Source organism: Microtus pennsylvanicus, chromosome 3 (assembly GCF_037038515.1).
Source record: "Microtus pennsylvanicus isolate mMicPen1 chromosome 3, mMicPen1.hap1, whole genome shotgun sequence".
NCBI lineage: Eukaryota > Metazoa > Chordata > Mammalia > Rodentia > Cricetidae > Microtus > Microtus pennsylvanicus.
This window is the reverse complement of record NC_134581.1, coordinates 73,245,566-73,273,029: the sequence shown is the minus strand read 5'-3', so window position 1 is coordinate 73,273,029 and position 27,464 is coordinate 73,245,566. Positions and strand designations below refer to the sequence as shown.

General features: G+C 39.7%; 1 protein-coding gene across 6 annotated transcripts in view; it reads left to right on the top strand.

The window, feature by feature from the left end:
- The window catches only part of Cadm1 (cell adhesion molecule 1), a 325,645-nt gene that overhangs the window by 127,592 nt on the left and 170,589 nt on the right, over nucleotides 1-27,464 (top strand). The window lies entirely within an intron of this gene.

The window sequence follows — 27,464 nt, the reverse complement described above, 5'->3', positions numbered from 1 at the left end:
CAGGAAGTGGTGTCTGTTCAGTCAGGCCTGCTGAGTATTTCATGGCTGTCTGCTTTAGGTGGCTTTCCCGTGGGGTTTATACCATATGACTTGGTTTTTAACTAATGGTGGATGGCCACTGAATAATTTCCTCTAAGTTTGCCTTGGCATGTAAGTGTTCACTTTAGAGACCTATATGAAATGACAATAGCAACTTGAATTTACAGAATTGGGTTTTGATTCGAGCTGTTGTTTATTGGTCTTTATGTTCCCAACCACCCAGTTGCACTATGGCCAAAAGCTTTATTTTTTTTCTCCCTCTTTGTTGAAATTTTCATTTTTTGAGAACCCTCATATTTTGTATTCTCATTTTTTAAGAATCCTCTAATTTTGTGATTTTCCTCCTGTCTCCTTTAGAGGAATATTTAGAAAGGTTAACAAGGTATGCATTGTACAAGGATCCTTATAAACTGATAATACTAAATGAACAAGTATTATATGCCAGGTGCTCAGCTACAAGCCCTAGTTTTTTATGTCTTCATACTACTGAGTTGGTAATACTTAAAAAAAAAAATAAAGACTTAAAACTAAGACACCAAAAGATGACATTCTCGTGTACTGGCCTAAAATTTCTGGGTGAACTAGGATTCAGTTTCAAGAATGAATTCATTTCTTGATAATGAGAGATACAGCCTTTCAGTTCACTTTTCTCTGTTCAAAATATCTTGAAGTATTTTTTTAATTATATTTTCATTGACGTCATTAAAAATCCAAGTAACTTTATCTTTATACTATATGTAAATACCTACAAATAAGTATGCGTGTAATACTTTAAGGAAGAGTCACAAAAGAAAAATTACCCAGGATATCATGGTTCATGCTTTTTATTCCAGTACTCAGGAGGCAGAAGCAGGAGGATCTCTGTAAATTCAAACCAACCTAGTTTAAATAGTGAGCTCTAGGCCAGCCAAGAAGACACAGTGAGACCCTCTCTCAAAATTTAAAGGGTGGAGGAAAAGAGAGCAAGCGAGAGAGGCAAATTAGAAGACTAGTTAAAGGATTTTGTAACCATCTGTTAACCCAGCTAGCACGTGATAGGTGCTCCGTAAGTATTTTACAACTGTTATTATTATTCCCCAGCCTCTATACTTCATATCCTGATTTAGATTGGGGTCCTATTTCCCATTTCACCCCTTACTACCTTCCATAAGATTAAAAATTCCAATTTTTGTGACGTTCTTTCTCTTGCTCAAAGTCCATACATTTCTGATGTGAATATTCTACATTATGAAGTGTTAAAGACTCCAGTCTTGTTGAATAAATCCCTTTGTTGCCGAGTTGTAGTCTAGATCTCTGCATATTCAGGAAGAGATTTTGATTGAAGCATAACACCAAAAATCACATGATATATAAACATATAGCTCAACAAGAAAAACATCACAAAGTAAACACACAAGTGACCATTACTCAAAACAAGAAATAGAACTTTGCCAGCACCCCAAAATTCTCCCTCCTGGCCTCTTCAAATTGCTGCTTTTCTTTCCTTTCCAGAGATAACCCAGAGTTGAACTTTAATGCTATAGTTGTGTGTTTTTTGTTTGTTTTTGCTTTTGACATTTTAAAATTTCTTATTGTGGAAAATGTCAAACATACAAAAGCAGAGGGACTTGTATATTGAACCCTCATGTTCCCATCACTCAACTTCAACAATTATTAACTCACGCCCAGTGTTATTTCATCTAGAATATCACCCGTTCACCTACCACAGGTCATGTTACAGAAAACTGTAGACCTTATCTCATCTCATCCATAAGGATTTCAGTATATATCTCTAAAAGACAGAGACTCTTTATACAAGGTGACTACAGTTCTATTTTCATACCTAAATAAACACAATTTCCATTCATGCCAACAATGTCTAGCCAACATGTAAATTTTTTATAGTTATTTTAAAGTTATTGTTCTGAAAGCATATTTTTGTTTGAGTGAATGAAGAGCCAAATAAAGTCCATGAATTTTAGGTACTGGTAAGAATGTCAAGTCTTTTTAACTCATAATTTCCCCACCATCTCCCTTTTCCCCCTTGAAATGTATTTGTTGAAGAAAGAGGAATTGTGGAAATGTCCCACAGCATTGTAGGTTCTCTGACTGTGTGTCCTTGCAAAGCTGTTCAGCATATTTCTTCATGTCTTCATTTTCTGCAACTCAATATGGATCAGATTTAGATTTAATTTTCATTTTATTTTTTGGGAAATGGGTTTTTGAAGAGCCAGAATATTACTCCACACATAGCATACCATGGGTACATCTTTGCATGGATGGGGTAAGTCACTGAAGGTCATTGCTTAGATTCATTGTTTTAGTTGGGACGGAAAAAATGTTGAGGATTTTGCTCTGCCATCACCTCATCATGAAGGGCAAGAGCCCTGAATGTGTGACCTTAGATGTTGCCTGGACCCAAAGGCACAGATGTGATTCTATACGTTGAGTTACTGGTTTTCAAGATTAGTTGGTTCTCTGTAAACCACCAGAGTAAATCATAGAGTCTGTGTTTTGCTTTGTTTTAGTAGAATGTATTCTTTCCCTACATAGCCACTTGGAATTGGATACCAGCATTCCTAGATAAAAACCCTAGGTGCCTAGATCCCCTTTGTCAAAGTGTTTGCATATAACCTATTCTGGACCCTTCTGTGCACTTCAAGCTATTATAATACTCAATACAATATAAGTGCTATGGAAATAATTGTTATGTTTGTGGAATAATAACAAGGAAAAAAGTCTAGACATGTTCAGTACACATACATTTTTTCCCTTCAAATATTTTTATTTACTTTTTGGGTGGAAGGGGTTGTTTGTTCATTTTTTGATTTTTCAAGACAGGGTTTTTCTGTGTAACAGTCCTTGCTGTCCTGGACCTCGTTCTGTAGAGCAGCTTGGCCTTGAACTCACAGAGTTCCTCCTGCCTCGGCGTCCCAAGTGCATGTATTAAAGGTGTGCGCCACCATCACCCAACTCCAAAATATTTTTAGCCTGTGGGTGATTACCAGCTGACATAGAAAGCTTCTGTGTTCTAAATGCAGGGTTTTAAATATTGCTGTGCTTCAACCCATTGCAACTTTTATCCATATTGATGCTCAAATTATCCTAATTTTGGCTGTAGGTGCCACTTCACATTAATTTTTAAGACTTTTTTAGCAGTGCTGCAAAGGTGTTTATAGCCTTCTCCTCTGATATTGCCTGTCTTATGAAGTGTCTTTTGTCTTAGTCTTGCTTTGGGCCTGGAACCAGTTATTTCTCCTAGGAACTCATTTCTTTCAGTGGGAAGTGTTATTTTTTTAAATCAATCAATCTATCTATCTATCTATCTATCTATCTATCTATCTATCTATCTATCTATCTATCTATCTATCTATCTATCTATCTATCTATCCTGCCTGTAGGCCAGAAGAGGGCACCAGATCTCATTAAAGGTGGTTGCTGGGAATTGAACTCCGGACCTCTGGAAGAACAGTCAGTGCTCTTAACCACTGAGCCATCTCTCCAGCCTGGGAAGTGTTATTTAGAAGTCATAATCTGGTTACAGGGGTGCCTCTTGCTTTTAGAGATGGTGGCTCATCTTTTTCCTATGCAGAGATAGGGAATACCCCACTGTTGGGTTGAAGTTTAAATGAGTAAGGCCTGGTCTTGACTCCTCCTAGTCAAGTTCAAGCGCACAAAGTTTCACTTAAAGCCACTCATTTTTGTTTTCATTTGTTCATATAGAATCCTAATATCAACACTGATAGTTCACACACACACACACACACACACACACACACACACACACACACACACACACACTCACACACACACACACTGGTGTAGCTTGTTGGAAATGAAGTTTGAACTTTGAATTTTTAGCAAGTTGCATGTATAATTCAGATGCCCTACAATGCATAGGAACCACTAGCCTATTTTTTGTACTACTTGTTCCTGAACCTTGAACTTTCCATTTCTCACTAAGAATCATTCCCCTTGATTGACCGTATCCTTGTTGAGCCGTCCATGTCCCATCTGAATTGTGCTTCTGTTTAGCTCTCTGCTGACTAACAGAGAAGACAGCAGTCATTTTGGTCTTGTGCAAACCAGACTTCAATTACTTCTGACCACTCGAGTGCTGACGTACAGGTAATCCTCACAACTAAAGCTCTGCCTGAGGCCAGAGAGTCTTCCTTGCTTTGAGCAGAATGCCTAGTGCTGCAGTAGATTTGCTCAAGGGCAACTCTGCATTTGATTAAATATCAGAGCAATTTATGTCCTTGTCCCCTTGTTCCCTTTCTTTCCTCCTATGCAGAAATGTTAATTGACAATCAAAGGAATAGCAAGTGCATACCTGAATTCACAAGCCTTTGGGGCCCATCTTTAATACCTCTGCGATGCTAGGCCTGGTAGGGGTCATGCCTTCTTTCATCCCCACTCATCTAAGAGTGGCACGGCTTCCCTGTTCTCTGTTCTGCACCCTGAGTTGGAATATCTGACTCTAGCTTGTCCTCTATTACTTCTTCCTCAGTACAGACTGTAGATCTACCTTGTTTCACCAGGTTGTTATCTGACTTAGTGTTGTTCTGTGAAGACAGGAAAAATAGCCTTGAATGAACATACCAGAAAATTAAGTTTTAGTTAAAGAATATATTCGTGTTGAGTCTGATAATTCTTTAACTTCATTTAAGATTTGCTTAGCTTTGTTAAATGGTAAATTTCCAGACATTCACATTTTGCCATCATTCTTGAGAGCAAGGCAAAGTAACCACTGTTATTGTTAATGTATGGTGTAAAGTGGGACTAGAGAGCAATTATGCAACTTCGGTGATGTAGGTCACACATCTTGTAAGCACTGAAGCAAGTGCTCATGTCTGATTCTTTCTTTTATAAAGCCCAAGTCTTTGGGAAAAAAAGAGTTCAAAATAGTGTCCAATATTACAGTACAAGTAAAATAATTTTAGAAAAGGTCAAAAACCAATTAAAGAAGAGAATGAGAATCCTGCACAGTGCCTGGGTGGATTTATTCTTAGATTTTGGCACTGAATTTAGCTTTGAGTTTTCTGTTGGTTAGCCAAAGACATAAAAGGAAAACTTTGGCTTGGGTAATGCTTATCTGATTAAGGAAAGCACATGAATTCACATGGAATATAGACATTTTCTTGGCACTGAATTCTGTGAAGAATACATTATATGATTCTACTAAGGGATGTTTGTAACAATGAATTATACCTTCAGTGGTAATTTTATACGTTATAAACTTCAAAAGGACATTTCCTTGGTTCTTTTTAATCAGTAGCATGGGAATTCATTGGCAGTGTTTTCCATGTGAGAGACTACAGGTACAAGACTGTGTGTTTAAGGGAAGCATTTGACCTAGATTGTAGTGTGGGCACATTTCTTCCCATGTTTTTACTTTTAACCTATTTGTTTTTATATTTAATGTTGCTTCCTTGTAGTAAGTGAACTATTGGATCTTGTATTTTGACTTTTTTAGTATGATAATCTCTGCATTTTTAAGGATATTTAGACCATTTACTTTTAATGTGTGATTAAACCAATCAAATCATCTTTGTTTTTCTCTTGATTCACATGTTGTTTGCTCTCTTTTCTACCTTTTTATTCTCTTTGTACTGAATACAGTTTAGGATCCATCTCTTATGATGGATTATCAGCAGTAATTGTTTTAGAACATATTATACATATCTTCAGGTTATTAAGTCTGTCTGCAAATGAGTGTGTAGTGCAATACCTTACATTTGTATACTTGTTTTTTCCCTAGCCTATGTGCTACTTTTCTTCTATATTTTATTTTTGTACATGGCAGAAACCCTACAATTCATAATCATCATTATTATTACTATTTCATATTCAATTAAATAAGCATCTGAAAGAGGTAACAGTTCTTCTGTGCTTACAATGTGAATCTCATTTCTGGTATACCTTAGTCCTCCCCAACTCATATGTTTCCAGAGTGTTCTTCCTCTTTCCTGAAGCGGAAGAAACCTACCTTTCTTTGGGTTTATTGGTTATGTATCATGCTTCATTTACTTTGCCATTTAAAATTGTTTTCGATGGCAGCCTGTATTTGGTCCATGACTTAATATTCAATAGGGAAGTGAAGTGTTTTGTAATTTTAAGTATATGTTTAATTGTTAGTAGTTCCTCCTGGATTGTTTCATAGCCAAGTTCTGCTAACATTAGGCATTGACTGTTGGTGCTTCTGGTTTTCCTTCAGAGGTTCATATGTAGGAGTCAAGATGAACAATAATAAACGCCAAGTTGTGGGTTCAATTATATTGGTCTGCTTGAAATGCTATAACCAAATACTATAGGCTGTTTAACTTAAATAACAGAAGCTTCTTTCTCCCTCCCTTCCTTCCTCCCTCCCTCCCTCCCTCCCTCCCTCCTTCCCTCCCTCCCTCCCTTCCTCTCATTCTTTTTTGGTTTTTAAAGACAGGGTTTCTCTGTAGCTTTGGAGCCTGTCCTGGAACTGGCCTTGAACTCACAGAAATCTGCCTGCCTCTGCCTCCCAAGTGCTGGGATTAAAGGCGTGCCCCACCACCGCCCAGCTCAGAAGATTATTTCTTACAGTCTAGTGGCTGAGACATCGAAGATCAGAGTGCTGGAATGCTCTGCTTCGTTCTGAGTCTCGCAGCTACCATCTTTCTTTCTGAGCATATGACCTCTTCTTTGGGCACAGGCACACCCACGTGGGGAGATGAACCCAACTGTCTGATATATCTTATTAGGACACTAATATTCCCCCATGAGGCCTCTACCCCCAGGACCTTATCTTTCCTAGTTTATTTCCAAAGGTCCCATTTTAAGTACCATCACATTGGTAAAGACTTCAGGATAAGAGTTCGGGGGTTTACACACATCCACAGTAGCCGCTACAAGGTCTTGTCAACATGTATCACTCTGTAAACCCAAATCTTCCTCCTTACTACATGAGAACTAGAAGAAACACTTTACTGGATCAGTAGACCAGAACCTTACCTGTACTTGTCTTAAGACAGAATCTTTATTTCTATCATTCTGTTTGAGGTAACAAGAACTTATGTAGTTCTACCAGATTAATGACAGCCATGTGTCTGCATGGATCAGGAGCACTTAAAGGAGATGAGGGCCAGGAGACCAACAGGAAGATCTTTGCATGTAGGATGCTTTAGACAGCATAAGTCACATCCTAAGTGTAGTCAGAGACTGCTCTTTTGTTTCCCAGCTGCCAGACTCAAATAATCACACAGAAACTATATTAATTACAACACGGCTTGGCCAATACTTAGGCATATTTCTGGCTAACTCTTATATCTTGATTAACCCATTTCTATTAATTTGTGTATCGCCACAAGGCTGTGGCTTATCAAGTGAGGCTCTGGTGTCTGTCTCTTTAGACAGCTACATGGCGTCTCCTTGACTCCGCCTACTCTCTCTCTATATCTCTGTTCAGATTTTCTGCCTTGGCCAAAACAGCTTCATTCATAAACCAGTGGTAATAAAACATATTTACAGCATACAGAGGGGAAATCTCACATCACCTAAGATCTAAGTCTTAAGCAACAAGTTTGTTGCCCCCAAAATGGAAATGTATGGAGAATGTGATGTGTTTTTTTTCTGTGGTAGCGGTTTAAAATTATGCAGTGTAGCTTGGGCTTATGCATGCCTTTCCAGCCTTCTCACATTAGAGTCAGAACTCTGATCAGAAGCAATGCTGCCTTTTCTTATTTGGCAGTGAGGTGGACAAGGGAAACTCATCGGATGTTCATGAGGAAAGAAGTTTCATGTGAGTGAGGCAGGTGGGTTTCTTTCGTGTGTAGTGTACTTGCAAGCATTACTCGTTTGTTTCAGAACCATGGGGTGACTATGCTCTGAAGTGTTTGCAGAATTTTGTGTGAGATCAGAATTTTGTATTTTAATTTACTCTGTTTCTTGTTACACATCTGTGAGGTGTTTTCCCCAGTGATAAAATGTATTGGTACATCAAATTGTGACAGTGTTTGTTAAGTTAAACAATATTCCTTGCTGGGATTCTTACAGGAAATAGGACTTTAAAATCCCGCATTTCCGGTTTTTACGATTTTTGTGCTCCCAAGGACTGAGCACTTGCACAAACTCATAGAATAGTTTAGAAACCGGCAATAGTCTCCTGGATGTTCTTCATGTTTACACAGATGTTGAGGGTGGTATCTGGAGAGGTGGGCTCAGCTTTTAAGAGTTCCCTCTCTTACAGTAACGGTGACGTATTTTTACTTTATGTGTATGAGTGTTTTGCCTGTATACATATATGTGCAACATATACATTCCCGGTACCTGCAGAGGCCATAGAACACCAGACCCTGAAAACTGAGTTCCAGATAGTTGTGAGTGGCCACATGGGTGCTGGGAACCACACCCGTTCCTCTGTGAGAGCAGCTGGTACTCTTGACCCTGAGCTGACTCCCCAGTCCAGATAGCCCTGGTTTGGCAGTGAGGTTAGGTTTTGATGGCATTTAAAATTTTCTTATTTGCAGTGTAACCTGCTGCTTCCAGTGACCCCCTGCAACCTTTCTTAAGGAACAGGGTCCTCCCTTGTTGGGAATCTCAAACAAATTTTTATTTCCTAATAAACATTTAAAAAAAAAGATTCTCATTACTCTCAGACGCTGGGGTTACAAAGGCACAAGAAGATCTTATTCTTTCTCAACCAGCTACCAGACAAGACTGCTTCTGATCACTTGTGACCATTTCAATGTAGTGCTAGTTGAAAATTAAGTTCCTGGGCCACCTTCTAAGTGCTTGGAGACTGGAATGTTGGACAGCACAGAACAGAAGATTTCTTACACTGCAGATATGTGTGACACTGGATAGAGATTATTCAGATTTATGTACTCCAAACTGTGTTTGCTGTGGCAGGTTTTAGTCATGTTAACCCAAAGATGAAAAGGTAAACAAAATCACAAACAAAAGCATACTACAAGGAAAATTCCTCTTGGGTACCAATGTGTTCTTCTCACTGTGTAGTCACCTTTAATATGGAGATTTCCTACCCTGGGATATTATTGCTCAAAAAAGAAGCCATTATATATAGAACCAGGATTTTACAAAGGCTCTAATATTATGGGTAATCTTTCAATTACTTCATTTTGAACATCAAAATGGCCTCCATGAATGCTTGCTTATGATGCTTAAAGAAGTTACTTGGCAAAATCAGATAAAGAGGGAGAAAAATTTTACACAAATTTAGTAATTTTGGCATTCTCTCACAACTACATATGTTGGGCATTATCATAAACAAGCCTTTGTAAGAACAGATAAAACAACAACATGGTGTCTTTGCTTTGGAGAATAGAGATCCCAATTACGTGTCTGCAGGACATTCAGTAAACTGGCCTGCTATTTAAGTGAATTGATGCTTATGGTAAATGTGTCATTCATGAATTTTAAAAAGTGCTACATGGCAGACAACCTGGACGAGAAAATGATTAGCTCAGGAAAGTATCACAAGGAAAAGTGGCTCCAGTGACAATAAAGACACTTTTGTGCCTGGAGAGTTCCTAATGAATATGAGAAGGAAGAAGCAAAGTGTTCTTCTAAATTAAATATGCTCTATAATGTTCCATGCGAGTCTGATCATGGTTTGCAAGTAAACAACAGAAATACAACACTGATTCACTCAACTCTATCTCAGTCTTAAGAGTCTATAAAGAAGGTGAACCAAAGACCAACCCCAGGCCAAAAGGGTGTAAAGGAGCTTGATGCTGGCACCCTGAGCCCAGTCCCCCACAATCCCCACGGTGGAGGGAGGGGCCACACCTGCAGGTTGTCCTCTAAACTTCACGTGTGCACTGCGGTCTGTGTGTTATCTGCCCTCACCCACCTCCACGCAATCAAACAAATAAATGTAAAGTTTGAAAAGAAAAGGAAACCATTTTGAGGGAATCATTTTTCTATGGAAAATTGTAGGTTTTCTAATACTTGGAGGCAACTTAAATTTGGACACATGTACTGTTTACTTCTGGGGATGACTGAACCCCCACTCTCCAAAGAATTTATTAAGGTTTTGTAGAGGAGGGCTGATTAAAAAATTTTAAACCACAGAAAATGAAGTGTAAAGACAGCTGAATTATTCTTTTACATGAAGTTAAGATATATAAAATTTTACAACTCCAAATGCCAGGTGCATACAGAAAATAGAGTGGAGGGCGGAGTAGCAGCTGCAGCAGTAGTGAGCAGCCCTGACTCCGGGCGGGGGACGCACGTGACTTCTCCTTGGTCCCAGATTCTTTTCTGTTCCGATTTTCTAATGAATATGCATTGTTTTTGTAATTAGAATAGAAGGAGAAGCCATCAGTTAAAAGGAACATGTTCAAGAGAATCCTTAGTATGATTTATAGGTCTGCACTTCCAGGTTAACTCAAGCAAATGGAAATGAACTTCTCTGTTTGCATTGGCTCCTGTGGGCACGGATAAGGAAGAACACATTGTCTCCCAACACATCTTGTTTTTCTCATCTTTAGCAATTCTAGAATGTCACACCCAAGATAAGCCTCAAGAATGCTTCCATACGTTATTAGACCTGTCTTCTTCAGCGCACATGGGTAATGCCGTGTGATTCACTATAGACCCACAGTATTCCAGCTTTCATCTGTCAGAATGTGGAGATCTTGGACACTAGCAGTTAGCACAGTGGAGACCCCCTAAAAGTGCTTAGCCTAGTTTTAGAACAATTACTTTTAATTCCCAAATGAAATAATAGAGAGAGTTTTAGGAGTAAAGGTAATTTAGATCTGCTTTTATCTTTTGTCATTGGTTTATAATAACTTTGAAATATATTAATATATATGTAATAATAATCAAAGAAAAAGAGGCTATCGGCTAGGTGAGAGGGAGAACTTGGAAGGGGGCATGCATGTGGCTGGAGGGAGGACAGGGAAGGAGGAAGTGATATAATTGTATTTTAATTAAAAATGTAAGAAAAACATTTGGTACCTTAAAAACTGCTTATTTTCAGTTTTTTAATTATTCATTTCTTCTGGTAAATACATAACATTTGGAAGAAGAAATTGTTCCAAGAAATTTGAACACAGGCTATCGTTGGTGTGCTATTTCTTTCTTTCTTTTTTTTTTTTTAGGACAGCTTCTTGTGTTATACTCAGTAACAGTGGGCTTATTTCTTTACCTGCTGTACTGAATAGGAGAAAAGGGAAAGCCCTAGAAACCACCTTCATCTGGGAGACTACTTGAGCCATGGGATGGGGTTGGGTATGAACTCCCCAGTTCTGGAAGACTGCCCTAGAAATCACCTTCATCTGGGGTACTCCTTGAGACATGGGGTAAGATCCGGAGATCAGGTACAAGCTCCCCAGTATCAGAAGACAACCCTCACTGCCACCTAACAAAGTCCTGGACAGATGTCTTGCCTGTAGACTGCACTGCTTGTTGCTCTGGACATCTGACACCAAAAACCCATGTATTTTGTAGTTTTGCATATCTAAATCTTAGCCAGAGGAATTAATAATAAATATTTAAGTAGGTTCCTGACTTTTCCTATCAAGGAGGTCCTGACACAGGCAATTTGCTCAGCAAGTCTTTTCTGTTGGCCTGTGTTTGTGCCACACTGCCATATAATGTTTGCTTCTGATGACTCTAGTGTGCCTGCATTGTGTGATCCGTGCACAGAAAATGCCAGTGCTGTCTGTGGAGGGCTGCGTGATAACATGTGACCCTAGTGGCAGAAATAAATGGGTCTCAGGAACAAGGAACCATTAATCTGGATGAAAATATTACCACAGAGTGAGCAGATTAATCCTGGCACCTTCATGGCAGTGCCCTCATTCGTAAAGCTGACTCTGTGCTCTCACAAATGCCAGGACAACAGGCAGACACGCCAGTGTTCACTGTGACTTTTCTGGGGCTCCTGGGTAAGATCTTCCCATTGTCAGGGCACTGAACTCCTAACTGATACTGTCCTGAAATTTTCTTGCCCTGAAAATTGATTTTTATTTAAAGCAAGGTTGGTGTTTTGCCACTTGATGTTTAGGAAAGCTTCACAAATTAGGAGCCAAAAGAAACGAGTTTTTTTTTTCCCCCTGTCCTCAGAACTCCTTGGCTGATTTATGGGACAATTAAAAAGTTAATAGTTAAATGTAAGCTGGGAGCAGTGGCTCACACTTATAATCCCAGCACTTGGGAGGCTGAGCCAGGAAAATCCTATGTTTGAAAGTAGCTTGAGCTATGTAGTGAGTTCTAGCCTGGCCTGAGCTAGACAGAACTGCTTCTATTTGATTTTTGTCAGTAGTCTCTTTGTCAAAAGAAGTTAAAACTAATTATAAATGCATGCTTTCTATTTTGAATTTTAACATCTGTGCCTATATCTCTCTATATAAGATCTCTTTTTATATGCTAATATTTGATGTTAGATCAAGGCCTAACTCCTTACAAAGTTTTTTGTCTTTTTTTTTTTTGCATAAACCATACTCACAATGCTAAATCTTTTGTGTTTTTTCTCTTTTATCCAACTGTGTGTACATATATATACATTGTGTGTCTGCATGAGTGCATGGGTACAAGTGGCACTGGGAATAGAACATGGTAGCTGCTAAATTAAGCAATAGCTTTACTAGGGAGCCACGCCCATCTCCTTACTTGGTCAGTTAAAGATTCTGTGACTAGCCTCAGTGCAGAGCACTTCTAGACCTCTCCCAGCTCTCTCCCAGCCCTTTTCAGTTAGCTCACTGTATTTGATTGAATACTACTTTTATAATTCGTCTTTATGAAGTCCTTCAAATAGTCTGCTTAATTTGACACAGACAAATAACATTTTTAAAAGTTTCACCAACTTATTTGGTGTCACCTGTTTACATAATATTTAATTTCAAGATTGAAAGCGCATAAACTGGTGATATGGTTCAGCAGATAAGGCACTTGCTACCCACACCGACAATCTAAGTTCGATTCCTAGTGCCCATACTATTTAAGGAGAGACCTATAGGTTGTCCTTTGACCTCCACATGTATGCTATAGCACACAAATGCACATACACAAATTATATGTAATAATTTAAAACTATGTTCCAATAGAAAACCTAAAAAAAGGGGGTGAGATTTTAGACACATGATCTACATACATTAAAACAAGATAATATCAATAATTTAAAAATAGACCTGTAGCAAACAGGGAGATTAATGTGGTAATAAAAAATTGAAAGTTCATTAATAAACTCAACTGGCATAAACAAATTTGAGAATAAACCCAAGAAACTTATCAGCATGTCATTCAGTGAGTGGCTGTTTATACCCTGCCACATGATACCTCACTAGATGGAGATTCACTTAGAACACCCCACACGCCAAAGCCGACTTTGCAGAGAGAATGGGAAGCATTATTGAGCTAAGATTGTTACCTTTCCCTGTAAGCATTTATAAATAGCTACAGCTGAAAACTGATAAAAATTTAATTTTCGCCATTGTTCTCTGTTTTCTTTTTCAAATGAAAAGCCAGTGGTAGTTGAGTAAATACTAATGAAACTATTATTTAATTTGGTACGCACTGACATTGATCTATTATACTACTTTGTTTATTGTGTATGTGCTGTATTAATTGATTGTGATGCTGTTTCAACTTTTCAAGAGTAAAGAACAATGTGCTCTCAAATGTGAGGTGAGGCTGGAAAATGGACAGCCGAGATTGTCAAGCCACTTAAGTACAGTGTTGACTGTGACAGGCATCTAAATGTAAAATTACCAGAGTGTGTCTGGCCCTATTAAACAAGCTAAATAAATAAAGGTCCATTCTCCCTTTTTTTCAGACAGGTTCTAATGTGTGTACTGGCTTCAGTCATCAGGTGATCCTGTTCCCTTTGCGTCCCAAGTGCCAGCCTCCTGTTTCCTCCCTTATTTATTTATTTTGAAGCTTTCTGAGCTTTAATGGAACCTCAGGTAGCTGATGATGGCCTTGAACTCTTAGTTTTCCTGTCTCTACTTCAAATACTGAGATTATAGGGGGGCCACCTGGCTTGCTGAACCAGGTTCTTTCTTTGTTAGTTTGTTATTGTGGTTGTAATGGCATCTTGCAATGTAGCTCAGGCTAGCCTCAAATGTGCAGTTCTGACTCCAGCCTGTAAGCGCAGCAATTACAGATATGCAGGTACCACTTGCTCTGTTTTCCCCTTTTCTAGAAAATGTGTGGGAACTCTTAAAACATGGCGCCATCTGTTACCGCAATAGATGTGTGCGTCTACCAAACCAAGTAATGGGTATTTCCCTTGTAAATAAGGGGAAGGAGTGATTTAAGCAAATGCTTACTTAAAGGATGTGTGTATATGTGTGTGAAAGGAGAATACAAGAGAATGTTAATTGGGAGAGTTTCAGGTATTAAAAAGACTGAAGGATGGAGTGTAAATAGAATGTTAAGAATGCATTTGAAAGGATAAGTTGGCCTTAGAAATGAGTTCACAAGGTAAGCAATTAAAGAGCTGTAGAGTTTTGAGACCGAGATGAACTTGTCAGAATTAGCATATCTAAAATTTACTAAGCAGAGTCCTAGATGTATTTAAAATGATGAAATACCGTCCCAGGGTCATTTGGTTTGGGTCCCAAAGCCACTAGAGCAGCCTTTCCCTCTGGGAGTGAGCACATTCTTCAGCCTTCCTAGTTGAACTGATGCAATGAGCAGTGGACCTTGAATGGAAGGAAACAAATTTCTGTTTATCTTAAAACTCCTCTCTTGTGCTTTTGCATGCATTCGTCTTGTTCTTTCCATTATTCTTAACTTAGTCATCCAGATTGCTGCTTAAAAAGGAAAATTACCCTCAAACAGACTTGGCAAACAAACAAATCTATCATTGTCCCAGGCTTCTGAATCCTTCTTAATGGATTCCTTCTGAGAAGGAACTGTTTTCCTTCATGTTGACAAGACTTTACTTAGAGAACCCCTAAGCAACCTTGACCCCTAAGTTGAGTGATTCAGAAGAATTTACAGGCTCATGACATTCAGAGAACAGCAGCCAAGAGTCACAAAAACGGTAGGAGGTGGTAATAATGACCTCCAGTTAAGGTCACTGGTGCTTGAATGCTTTCCGTATGTTGGCACCAACTATGCCACATCCTGCTGATCTTGGAAGCCGTGCCAGTTTACTCTATGGGGTCAAAAGAATTCTGAGCACAGTGACAAGAGGTTAAAGAGTCTGAGCCCCTTTGGCTTGTACAATTGATCCTTAATGGAAGATTTATGTGGACTGAGCGAGTCTCTGTGATTTTTCTGTTTGTAGGGACTGGAAATCAATGAGTGAGATAAACCCAAAGTTCAGATACTTGAACAAATTTCAAGAGCTCTTCTCATTCTCCTGTTTCCTGTCTTATAGTGGGAGTCTGGTTGTTGGGTAAAAGACCCACTGTGCACATTTTTTGGGTACTAGAATAACACCCGAAATGGATCTGTGTATGTACTGGTGCTGCTGGTACACATTTACTGAGTGAGGATCACTTTCTTACAGGTTATAGACATGAAATAGTCAATGACCTCACAGCTTTATGGTATTTATTTGTGAAAAAGGATTAAGTAGTAACTTGCCTCTTTTCCTTCGCCTTTAATCCTTCATTGTTAAATAGAGGCTTATGCCATCTGTCCTTGCCAAAATCTGCCTAGATATGAAAGACCATAAAATTCAGATATGCTCTATATTATATAGAGAAAAATGTACTCTCCAACAATCTGTTTACATTGTTAATTCCACAGGCTTCTAAAACCAGGTTTGAGTAAATGTCCTATCAACCAAAACACAGATTGATCTGTTAATTAAAGCTATTTTGTTGACTTGGTCTCAATACTCTTGAGGCTGTGGGAAATTGCACTTAGCTGTCATTTCATTGCAAGATAAGATAGGAAACAGGAAATTCTGTCAAGTTTAAAAGGTAAAATACAAGGGTGTCAGTTTTCTGATATCAAGGTACATTCTTTGGAGGATGGCTAATCTAATTAATTCTTAGTGGTACAAGACAGGGCAAGGAGGATTGAAGGTGCATGGGCTTGGTTTCCTGGTGTTTTGTACCAAGTCCTTCTTAGGCAGTTCTGTCTCATCAGTACACCAGAGGCATAGGCATCAGTAACTTCAGCAAAGAGTTTATTACAAGTCATTGTTAGAACTTGTTTCTGAATAATATGACTTTAGTATTTAAATGATACACACTAGCTACTCCCACGGTCCATTATGAGGAAAGCATGCTAGAATAAGGTTTGAGTGTGTAATGTAAGGGCAGCGGTTTTACACACGTGTCATTTGGGGTATTTAAGGTTTGCATATACTTCCCTCCACTATGTACAGTTGGAAGACATAGGTGCATTTACCCCCCACCTCCCAGTCAAATTTGGTCCTTAGAATTGCTTCCTTCTCAATCAAATGTGAAACGTAGCGAGGAATCATACTCAGTCATACATGATGGCTGGTAGACATAACTGGGGCCATGTAAACAGAACTCAGGTCCGTCCGTATGTTCACATGGCAAATGTGTAGTCACAGGGGCAGTGTGAAGGAAGCATTCTGACTCTCTGTGTGGCTGGTAGATTAGCTGCTGTCTGGGCATAGCTTAAATTCCACTTCTCTCTGACGGACAGTACCCAGCCTTACATGCCCCAAAATCTGTCAGTAGTTCTAGCTTAAAGGCTGTATTTTGTAAATGACATCTCCCAGACAAGCACTAGGTACTGTTGGTGAGCCACTGTTGCATGTTGGAGGAATGCTTGTCTTTCAAGGTGTTTGTTTTCTCTTTCCTTACCCAGCCTCTGAATTCTCCCGTTGATGTTGCTGCTTCTCCTTCTCCTCCAATTTAATTTATTTATTTTAATTTTTTTTATTTTAGCAGAATGTTAGATTAAGAAATGGAACATTATCAATTACAAAAAGGCATTACAGTTTTAGGGATTTGTAATCAAAATGTAAATTATAGGTTAAATCTAAACTAAGTACAGAATGACTAGTACCTTTGTACTCAATAAATAATGGTAGTAATTGTCATGGGAACTGTTAATATATCATGTTACAGTCATTTGCTGTGCAATTACCCCCCCCCCCCAACAACTAAAAAATAAAAACTCCTCTTGGGTCTTTGGAGCCGGATGCAGGACCCCTTTAAGAATTTAAAGCAGGACAACCTTTAGAAAGGGCTCAAGGTCACAGTTGTCAGTTTTCCTTTGAAAATGTGTGAATTGCTTCCCAGACACTTTGATTTAGCCTTAAGACTGCAACAGAAGTCTGTCTGGGGGTTGTGCTGACAACTGGACCAAATGAGTACAGCTCCCTTTCTGTACCATCAGCACAATAGGAGATTGCAAAGGATGCCTGTGGCCTTTAGGATTTAGTCATGGAATGTAAGGAATTTTCAACAGGAAATGTATCCAGCTTTGAAAGATTTTCATCTGCTGCAGTTACTTAATCTGCATACCTTTGGGTGTCAGCATTTAATGCTGCTTCCCCTGAGATGTACGTGTGTGTAGCTAGCTTTCTCCCTCACTGGAGTCACCCGTCTGATGCTGTACATGTACAGGTCCCGCTCCCATTACTCTTCACATAAGCCATGTTAGCAGGTTTTGGCAAATGCTTCATTTTAGCTACACCCAAGAACGCGAGACTCTCATCCGCAGCATAAACTGATTTCACTGTGAGATGTTGGTTCTGGTGCAACCACAGAGTCAGCAGAAAGCCCGAGTTGTTGGTAGGTAGTTCATCTGTGCTGTGCTCTCTCATATATGAGTTGACTGCTTTTAGAATCTTTAATAACAAATGTAATATCACTGTCAGCTTTTGAGTGCATGACTTAAGCAAATGTCAGAGTTGCAGGTATATTATTTTATTTCCAAAGAAAGGCTTACTACTTACACCCTCTTCTGTGTGATTAATGCTTCTGGCCAGTTGGCTGCAGAGTTTGACCCAGCAGGGCCTGACAGATAATAGGCACACAGTGAATGGATGCAACCATCATTGTGACTGTTATTCAAGGCTCTCAAAAATATATTTGCACAAAGGACACTTAGAAACTGAAATGTCAGGTTATTGTGAGGTAAGTAAAGAACAGTAGGCGGAGCCTGTGGGCTGTGACATTCTGTTATTTCCATGAATCTCAGACTTAACCTCAGCTGGCAATGCTTGATGTTAGTTTTCATGTGTGTTCTGCCACATTTAAACTCAATAGACTTAGACAGTTCAGCAAAGATGGGGCCGAGATCTCTGTATCCTATTTGTGTCTCCGAAGTCCTGTCCCTAGAATGTGGGGAACACAATGAATATTACGTATCTAGTTGCCTTAGGTTATGTGCAGTTTTTAATGACTAATTGAAAATGGAGAATATATTGTAATTAAGGGAGAGATTTGTTTGTCTAGTGTGTTTTTTGGTCATCCCCCACCTCTGCCTCTTTTGTAGGGCTAGACCACACCGAGGACATCGCACATGCTACACAAGGGCTCCACCGTTCAGCTTTGGCCATTTTCAGTGTGACTGTGTCATGTCTTGGTCTTTGACTGACTGTATATCAGGGCTGTCACTCTTGTTCTAGTCTCATTGAGGTCTTTACTGTGTGCCAACTATTATTCTTGTTGTTTCAAGGTATCATCTCATCCTGATGTGTTAGGTTAGTTAAAAATGTAAGAAATTTAATATTAAAATAAAAGAAGTTATTTGTTTTTAATTATATACACATGTGGGTTTATATGTATAGGCTTATGTGTTCTTCCAGAGGCCAGAAGAGGGTATTGTATCCCCTGCAGCTATAGTTACAGTGGATTATGAGTTGCTCAGTATGGATGCTGGATCCTCTAGAAATTGTACTTGCTCTTAGCTGGTGAGCTTTCTCTCTAACCCCCAGTAAGATTTTTTTTCTTCAATTTTTTTATTCTGAAGTTGCCTATTAATCTAGTACAGGAAATAGCATTCCTTGCCGTCTGTACTAGATGTCTACCAGAAGCTCTTTCCTCTGAGCAGTATTCTTAGTCACTCAGCTGCAAATTGTCAGTCTCCATAGGAGCAATATTTAGGCCCTAGAACATCTGTAGACTAGTTTCTCAAACATCTCTACCATCTTCTGACAAGCCACACAGATGTACCTCTCATTCTGTAGTATATCTAAAAAGTACTGCACGCATACACATGCCTACACATATATGCATTTATCGCGAGGGAGAGAAAGGGAGAGGACACTATCCCCATATTCTGCCCTGATGGCTGATTCAAGATTGCTCATCTTCATTTTGTTTGCTTTATATGGGAAGCACAAAGCATTTATCTTTATGTTCTGACAGTAAACATAGTGGTTGGTTGGAAGGACTCAATGGGGATTCAAAGCAGTGACTGATGTGGAAATAGTATTTAGCATGATGTGTTTGTAAAGCAAACTCTTGGAAGCTTGATTACCTTTAGATTGATTCATACTCCCTGGTATCTGCCGGGAGAAGTTTGTCTGGAGACAGGGCATCTGAAGGAGAAGGGATGGTCAGATGGTTATTTTCATTCTTTGTGTTTACTGATGGACATTCATTAAGCTGAAGAGAGTGAGCCAGATGAAAGACCATGTGCTGTCCGGGTCCCTTTGTATCAAATTCTCTAACAAGGTAATATAAAGTCTCGGGAGAAGGTCGACCAGTTGTGTCTGGTTCTCACTGGGGGGATTTGTGTGTGAAAGTGGGATTCCAGATGGATCCTAGAATTTCTTGAAAGTGATATTTATTTTCATCATCTTGGTTATAATGATTTATGTATATTAGAAATTACTAATATGCTTATTGTATATAGTTGGAATATATGTGTATATCAGTTATACCCCAGTAAAGCTGTTAAAATAAAATTTTGTGGGGCTGGAGCGATAGATGGCTCAACAGTTAAAAGTGTGTGCTGCTATTGCAGAGGATCAGAGTTTCCTAGCATCCATATCTGGTAGCTCACAACTGTCTGTAACCCCAGCTCCAGGGACTCCGACCACCTCTTCTGGCTTCTGTGGATACTTGTGTATATATATGTGCATACCATTCTCCCCCACTTAAATCTTTTAAAAATATAATTTTGTGTAACATTAAGCAGTTGAAACAAACCAACTGTTTACTATTTATCTCATACTAGACTAGATTGTCCAAGAAAACTGACTGCTCTGTTCTGTGTTCTCAGTGGCCAACCAGTAAAGAGGTGCTTACTAAGGATTCAGCAAATCGGTTGAATGAAGAGATAGATAGGCAGTTTAACAAGCACAGACAGCTGCTATGTACTCAGCACTTGCCACCGACCACATATTATACTGAAATATGCTATTTTATGAATCATCACATTCTGAACATCAGTTTTATTATCTCCATCTCACAGAAAAGGAAAGCAAAGCCCAGAACAGTAAATGGCGTGCCCTCGACCACCAGCTAATAAGGGAAGGGAATGCCAAAATCATGGCTGTCTGACCTAAAGTCCATGATAGTAACCTCTGCCCTCAGACCCATTGTCATTTCTTTATGGTCTACATGCCAGGATTTTTATAAAGCCGTGACAGGGAAATCTGCAAAGATAGAAGACTCAGTTGCTAGCAGCCTTCTTTCAACATGAGGAGTTTAGGTAAACATTAAGAAGGGGTGAACTGTTCAGGGCTGAGCATCTTTAGGGATATCCTCGTTTTTTTATTTGCATTTCCAGCACAAAGTTGCCGTATCTCCTATGACTCCCTTTATATGCACTGAGACCAGAATGCGAAACAGGGTAGGGTAGAGCCTCAAACATCATGGCTTTCTGCCAAGAAATCTAGCAGAACCTTCTGGAAGCCCTGAAGGATATTTTTTCTCCTCTATTGTCACTTTTGAGATTCTTGTGCCAGGAGGGGGATGAAAGGAGCAGACATTTCAATTGTCTGTGCTGTTGTAGTACATGCGCCCCCCCCCAACAGTGGATTTATGTAGGCCAATATTAAAGTTTTAAACAGGGATTATGAAATATTTGCATTGCCATACTGTAACACAGTAGGAATGTGCTCCAGCCTCTTTCTGCTTTCAACACAGGGTTGAAGAATGATGGAATATAAAGAATGTTTACATTTCTGGAAATGATACTTCAGGTGTTTTCATCAGGCAGTTGACTCTTTTCTTAAGAAGGTGTTAAAACATCACCTTATCACATATGTGTGTGTGATACTTAAGATACATCATACTTAAATTCACTGGCAAGAGTTACAGGTTTAACTGTCATGGTTCCCCATTAATTTTCATGTATGTTTATGTGGATGTCACACTGGGGTTTACATGGAATGCTCTTTTTCCTGTAAGTGCTACTTAAAAAAATAATGCTTGGAACATTTCAGATTCCCCTTAAAAAAATCTTTTGTAGGGAAACAGAATATATTATTGATTTCATTAGGTTTAAAATCCAGTGATATGCTCTATTTACTTATTTGTTCAGTCAAAAGCAAATAAAACAAAACAGCAAGACCACCCTGTGTGCTGTGTCTGTGTCAGGTGCTGAAGGCCCAGGCCAGCCCCTGGGTCTCTCCCGTGGCTCGGCTTGTGGAGCTATTAGGTAGACCAGAATTGTTAATGCTTTTTTATTAGCTTGGTAGTTCTGCCCAAATCTCAGGTACTTAGATCAAGTTGCCTGACCTGATTGCCGTTATTCTCCCTCGCCCCATGTGTGTGACATGTATGTTTGTTCTCATGTGTGTGGGCTCACATATGTGGATTCACATGCATGTGGGTATGGAGGCCAGAGGTTGACAATGGATGTCCTCCTTCATCAGCCTCCACTTTGACTTACCAAGACAGGTCTTTTGCTGAAAACACCCCATCCCCTCCTCCCTGAGCCTGCCAAGTTTGGCTAGTCTCACTAGCCAGATTGCTCTGGGGACCCCCTGTATTCTCTCTCTGCATCCCTAAGATTGCAGGTGGGCCACCATAGCCACTCAGAGATCTGAATCGAGCTTCTTGTACTTGTACTGCAGACTCAATGTCCATGAAGCCGTCTCCTCAGCCCTGCCCTCCTTCCTTATTTTACACAATGTGTTAGTTTCTTATCTGGTGTGAGTCATATAAGCAGTGCGTCTCAGGAAGAAAGGAGCGGGATGTGGAAGGCCTAAGAGAACAGGTCAGTGATCAACCCACTTTTTGAGTGTGTGTGTGTGGGGGGGGGAGAGGGCATTTGCAGGTAGTTTTCCTGTACCTTGATTTCTCTTGAGATGACTTTTGAATTAATTATTTTCTTATCTTTGTGTTCTGACTTAAAAATTGTGAAGGTTTTGAGTTTGGAATTTTGATAATTTTTATTAATGTCATTCTAACAAATTAAACTTCTCTAAGATACGGAGGTGTGTTTTGTTCAAGTAGAAGGGAAACGGTCTCAGACAGACTCCTTTTAGCTGACATAGGGGGGTGCATTGGAGATGTTTAGGGAAATTCTCCGAGTGCATTGGCAATGGATAAAATGAATGCAGAATAGGTTCTAATTAAGGCAATTTGTTGAGAGTCCTTTTCTACTAATACAGAGGAACACTCTAGAGACTCAGGTGGTTTTCTTTAATTTCAGCTTGTTGATAACTTCTAGTTATTAGCCTTCCACAGATTCTAGACAGATTTTTTAAAAAAATGCCCAGAATTTGCATTTCCCCATAACAATCCTTTTGCTGTTTAAGGCTCGGGTCACCTTATGTTGTGATTATCTGACCACCTGCAAATCCCTGCAAGTCAAGGCTCTTGTGCTGGAGTCTCTGGCTTTGATCAATGCTTTCATCAAATGCCTGATTTGTGGGACCAGCTTAGCAGCCTCCTCCCATTCCCCGATTCCTCTTTCTCACACTGCTTTTGTGTCCTTCATTTCCAGGTTGTGATACATCACCACTGTGCCCACTCTGTCCCTTAGCAAGATATAGACCTTTATGTACACTTGGCTGTCACACAGATGTAGACCACTGTGTCCTCTTGATCCCCTAAACAGATAAAGACTGCTCTGTTCATTTGGTTCTCTACACAAATATAGACTGCTAAGTTCACTTGACCCCCTAGATGGACATAGACGGCTGTGTCTATTGGTCGCTTTTTGCCAGTGTGACCTTGAGAAACTTACATTTCTTTTGTCCTCCAGTTTCTGAATTTTTGTTTTTGCTTTTTCGGTGGTGCTGGGGTTTGAAACCAGTGCCTCATGAATGCTAACTGCACATATCACAACAAAGCTATATCCCCTAACATCTTAGTTGAAAACGACAACTCAATTTCGTATATCATGTGAACTAGTTAAAAGACTAGATAGCATGGTGTTTGGGATATAGTAGGTGCTAAGTAAAGTTTAGTTTCCCTATAATTTTAATCAGTTGTCTTCTCCATCTTTTTAAAAATCCCGTTATTTCATACTAGATTATCATAGTAGCTTCACTATCTTTCCTGACATTTCACAGTCTCTCCTGCCTTAGGATAACTTTAGAATTGCAGCCAGATTAAATATTTATAAAATCTTTGCTGTGTGTTAAATACTAGGCCTTTTTTTTGTCCTGTGGTTTAAAATAAACGAGCAAGCAAACAAACTCACTGTGGCTTTGTACCTAGAATGTAAATACATACTTTGGTTGACAGTTTTGTCATAAGCTGTTATGTGTTTCCCACAGCCCTAGTTACCCACTTTCCACTCTCCTTTTCCAGTGCACTAAAGAGCAGAGGGACCTAGGTTCCAAGGCAGGGCTCTGGTAAAGACTGAACTCTTCAGGGGTTCCAGCTCAAATTCAAGGGACATTTTCCTTCTTCTCTATTCCAAACCTGGATTGGAATATTCCTTTTGACCAATTCCAGTTAGGATTGAACCTGGAAGAATAAAGGAACTGCAATCCTTACTCCAACTACTTAGCTACCTGGAAGCCCCTGCAGGTTGGGCTGGCGATTGCCCTAGGCTAGGTTTTGTCTCCTCCTGGTGCTGTGGCTGAGGAGTGCTGCTTCCTCCCACATTCATTCCCTTTTATCCCAGCAGCAGCAGCAGAACTGTCATGCCCCTGAAGGAAGTGACAAATAGTGAAGGTTTATTTCAGCATGTGAGAAAGTAAAAGCAGAAAAATTAGCACCTTCCGCAGAGAAGGAGGATGGAGGCTACACCTTTGGGTATATGGTATTTGGATGGAGGCTACACCTTTGGGTATATGGTATTTGGAAGGAGGCTACACCTTTGGGTATATGGTATTTGGATGGAGGCTACACCTTTGGGTATATGGTAGTCAGGGATAGTCGCTTCATTGTTTTCCAGAGCTCCATCTGTCCCCTTAAGTGGCCAGCATGGTTAGCTTATGTCCAGCTGCAAGTCCTGCCCTCTGCCTTCCTTAGTGTTATGATACAGCCATTAAAAACCCTACCATTCATTTTAATTCTATTTCCATCATAACACGGGCAGCAGAGGACGCCAAGAAGCAAGAGGTTCAAGAAAGCACTAAAATATGTGTCCAACCTTTGATACTCAGGGACGTCCAAATGAACCTTTAGTGCCTGGAGTCTGTGCTAGCAAAATGGCTTAAAAGTCCTTTTCTGGCCATGCTATGGTGGTGCACACTTTAATCCCAGCACTCAGGAGGCAGAGGCAGGAGGAGTTAGCAGGCAGCATCTCAAAAGTCTTGAACAAAGTTGGGTGGCATTGAATAGATGGAGTGGAAGTTCCATTTTCCATATCCAAGTTAAATATTGATAATGGTAGCTATGTCATCTTTTTGGATTTTTACTTTTCCATTTAAAAACTGTGTTAGCCTAATTTTTAAAACTACAGAGTTTAAAAATTATTATTGTAAGTCTATGCAGAACATGTGTGACATGTGGAGGTCAGAAGCCAGTTATCTGGAGTTGGTCCCTTCTTCCCCTGTGAGTCCAGGCGTCAGACTCAGGCCATCAGGGTTGCAGGACAAGTGATTTTTATCCGCTGAGCTATCTTACCAGCTTCAAATTTGAGTCCTCACACCCCTAGAATTTCTTCCTAATTCACCCCTTATTTCTTTCCCTGGTCATTTTGAAGCAATTCATATACAATTTGCCTCCATTTTGGCAAATGGAGCTTTTATTTCTCCTAATCATACCGCTTAAATTTCAGTTGAGCAAGCCTTTGGTCACTGCTTGCTAACTGTGGAACACTGTGCTTAATGCTCAAGAATTCTTCCTACAGTCTCTACACCTAGTCCATGGGAAATTTAAGGTCCATAGATATAGAAACAAGGCACTATGAGGAGCCTGTTATTTCAAAAGACAGGCTGTAGCTACAAGGCTAGAAAGATTGTCCCTGGGCAAGTCACTGTTGCCCAGCCATGACACATCAAGGGATTTGAGTGTTCATCTGTAGAAGTAGCAACATGCTAAATGACTTTAGCCTAAAGCATGCTCAGATCAGACTGGAATTTTAGGAATGTTGCTTTCAGTCTTTGCAAGGTGGACTTAAGGAATGTAATAGTGGAAGAAGAAACAGAAGAGTCTTTTAGCATAATCCAAATGGAAATGATAAGCTCTACTGGAGTAATGGCAAGAGAGATCAGGAGTATAGAATAATTCCACTTGTGGGCTTGAGTAGATCAAAGGAATTCAAAAGGACTGTGAGGGAAGATAATGCAGTTTTAACTATGTTTTCTGTATTTAAGATTTTTGAAAATGATGTCCTAATATTTGTTCCTTCGTCTGCTCATCTAAGTATTCATCCGTCTATTGACCACTTTCTGGACATAGACTATGTATTGAATATTAGATGAAATCTTATGTATAATGTATGGTGTCAAATCTGTATTCTTACAGATTCTGTGTCTTTTTATTCTGACCAAATATTAGAGTAAATATCTAGTAGTGCTTATAGAATACAGTGTGTGAAAGCTTTCTTGAAGATTGCTTCAAAAGTATGTCTCAAAATACCCACCACCGCCTCCATCCAGCCTCCTCCCTACCACAGGGACGTACAGGTGAGATGGGTTTGTAAGTTACAGAGCTCCAATAGTCATGGCACATTGTTCTCTGAAGGAGCACGACATTATCCACTCACATACTTTCAGGCGACCTCTTAAGCATTTTCTGAACTTTGATTTGTCAATTCTTAGATAGGAAATTTTCCAAAAGTGTGACGTGTAAAACAGATCTTGCATCCTATTTGCTGAACAAGTTGTTTGTATTCTAGAGCTAAAGTTAATTTAGATAGCAACATATGGCTACTTAAATGTAAAACTTTAGGGGCTCATAATGTGGTATAGAACACTTGCCTGTCTTGCATAAAGGTGTGGGTTCAATCTAGCAGCACAGACAAAGCCCAAACTTGTTCTCCCTGGTTGTACTGGCCGTACTCTAAACGCTCTGCCAACCTTGAAATCTAGCTGCAGACAACTGGGTGACTGAAGCCTTCCTGTGTTTTATCTCAGCTGTGACTTGGGCCCAATGCGAGCATCTGTTTCATCCCACAGTTGCCATGATTAAGTTGAGTAAATGACAGCCAATAGTGATCAACACGGAAGACTATGGCTTCACCATCCTCACCACTACCAGGCCTTTTCGTTTTTCTTAGAAACATACATTCCTTGAATAGGGAAAGGAAAGAAATTAACTTTGCCCACTCCCTCATTTTTTTTCCTGGAGACCAGCTGGATTCTGGGAAAAGAAGGCATTTTCCCCTTTCTCCTGCACTCTGTAGTCTGGCCAATTCAATAAAAATGTCGGCGTGTCTGTGTTACGGCTTGTTTCTGAAGACTGTTCCATATAAATGTTTCATCTGGAAACACACAGAAGCTGCACCTTCAGCGAGAGTACTGATTTGTATGAAGTGGGGGTTCCCACAGCCCTTTGCTTAAAGCTAGGACCAACTTCCCCTTCACGGGTTTGTTATGAGACAGGTGAGCTGTTCACTGAATTCCTTTTTGTAGATTTGTATGATTTTTAGATATTTTGTCATGGTGACTTGGGAGCTTTTAATTTGTTTTTATTAGATCATTTTCTAGATTCTTAAGGCAATGGCCTTTTCAGCAGGACATACACACGATTTGTTATTAGAGTTATTGGGAATTGCTGATGTAAAACGTTCTGTGACTTCAGGGAATATTAATAAGCCTCTTAAAATACTTGTTCAATTAGATGCCCTGACCTGTTGTTCAGAGGTGGAGCTGTCATTAACGGAGGAACTTTCCACTGTTGCCGGGGTAGTGGGCAAAGCCATTGTCTTTCTCCTCTTCTCTTTCTTGCTAGTTTCAATCCCTTTTCTGGAGCATCCAGGGAACAGGATGCCCTAGTTCGGAGCTCCAAAGGCCTGTGGAGAATAAGAGCTGGGTAGGTTTTATATTCCTGTTGTGCCTACTTTTTATTTAAAAAAAAAAAAACAAAACAAAACCAGAAAACATATTTGCTGTATCCACAGGTTGGAAAGATAATTTGTTTCACTTGTGTGGAGAATTGCTTCTTCCTGCCTCAAGCAGTGGGGTCAGAGGTACATACTGTGTTTGCATAAAGTGGGCAGTGCTTTCCTAAACTCCCAGAGGGAAGAGTCTGAAAACAGTA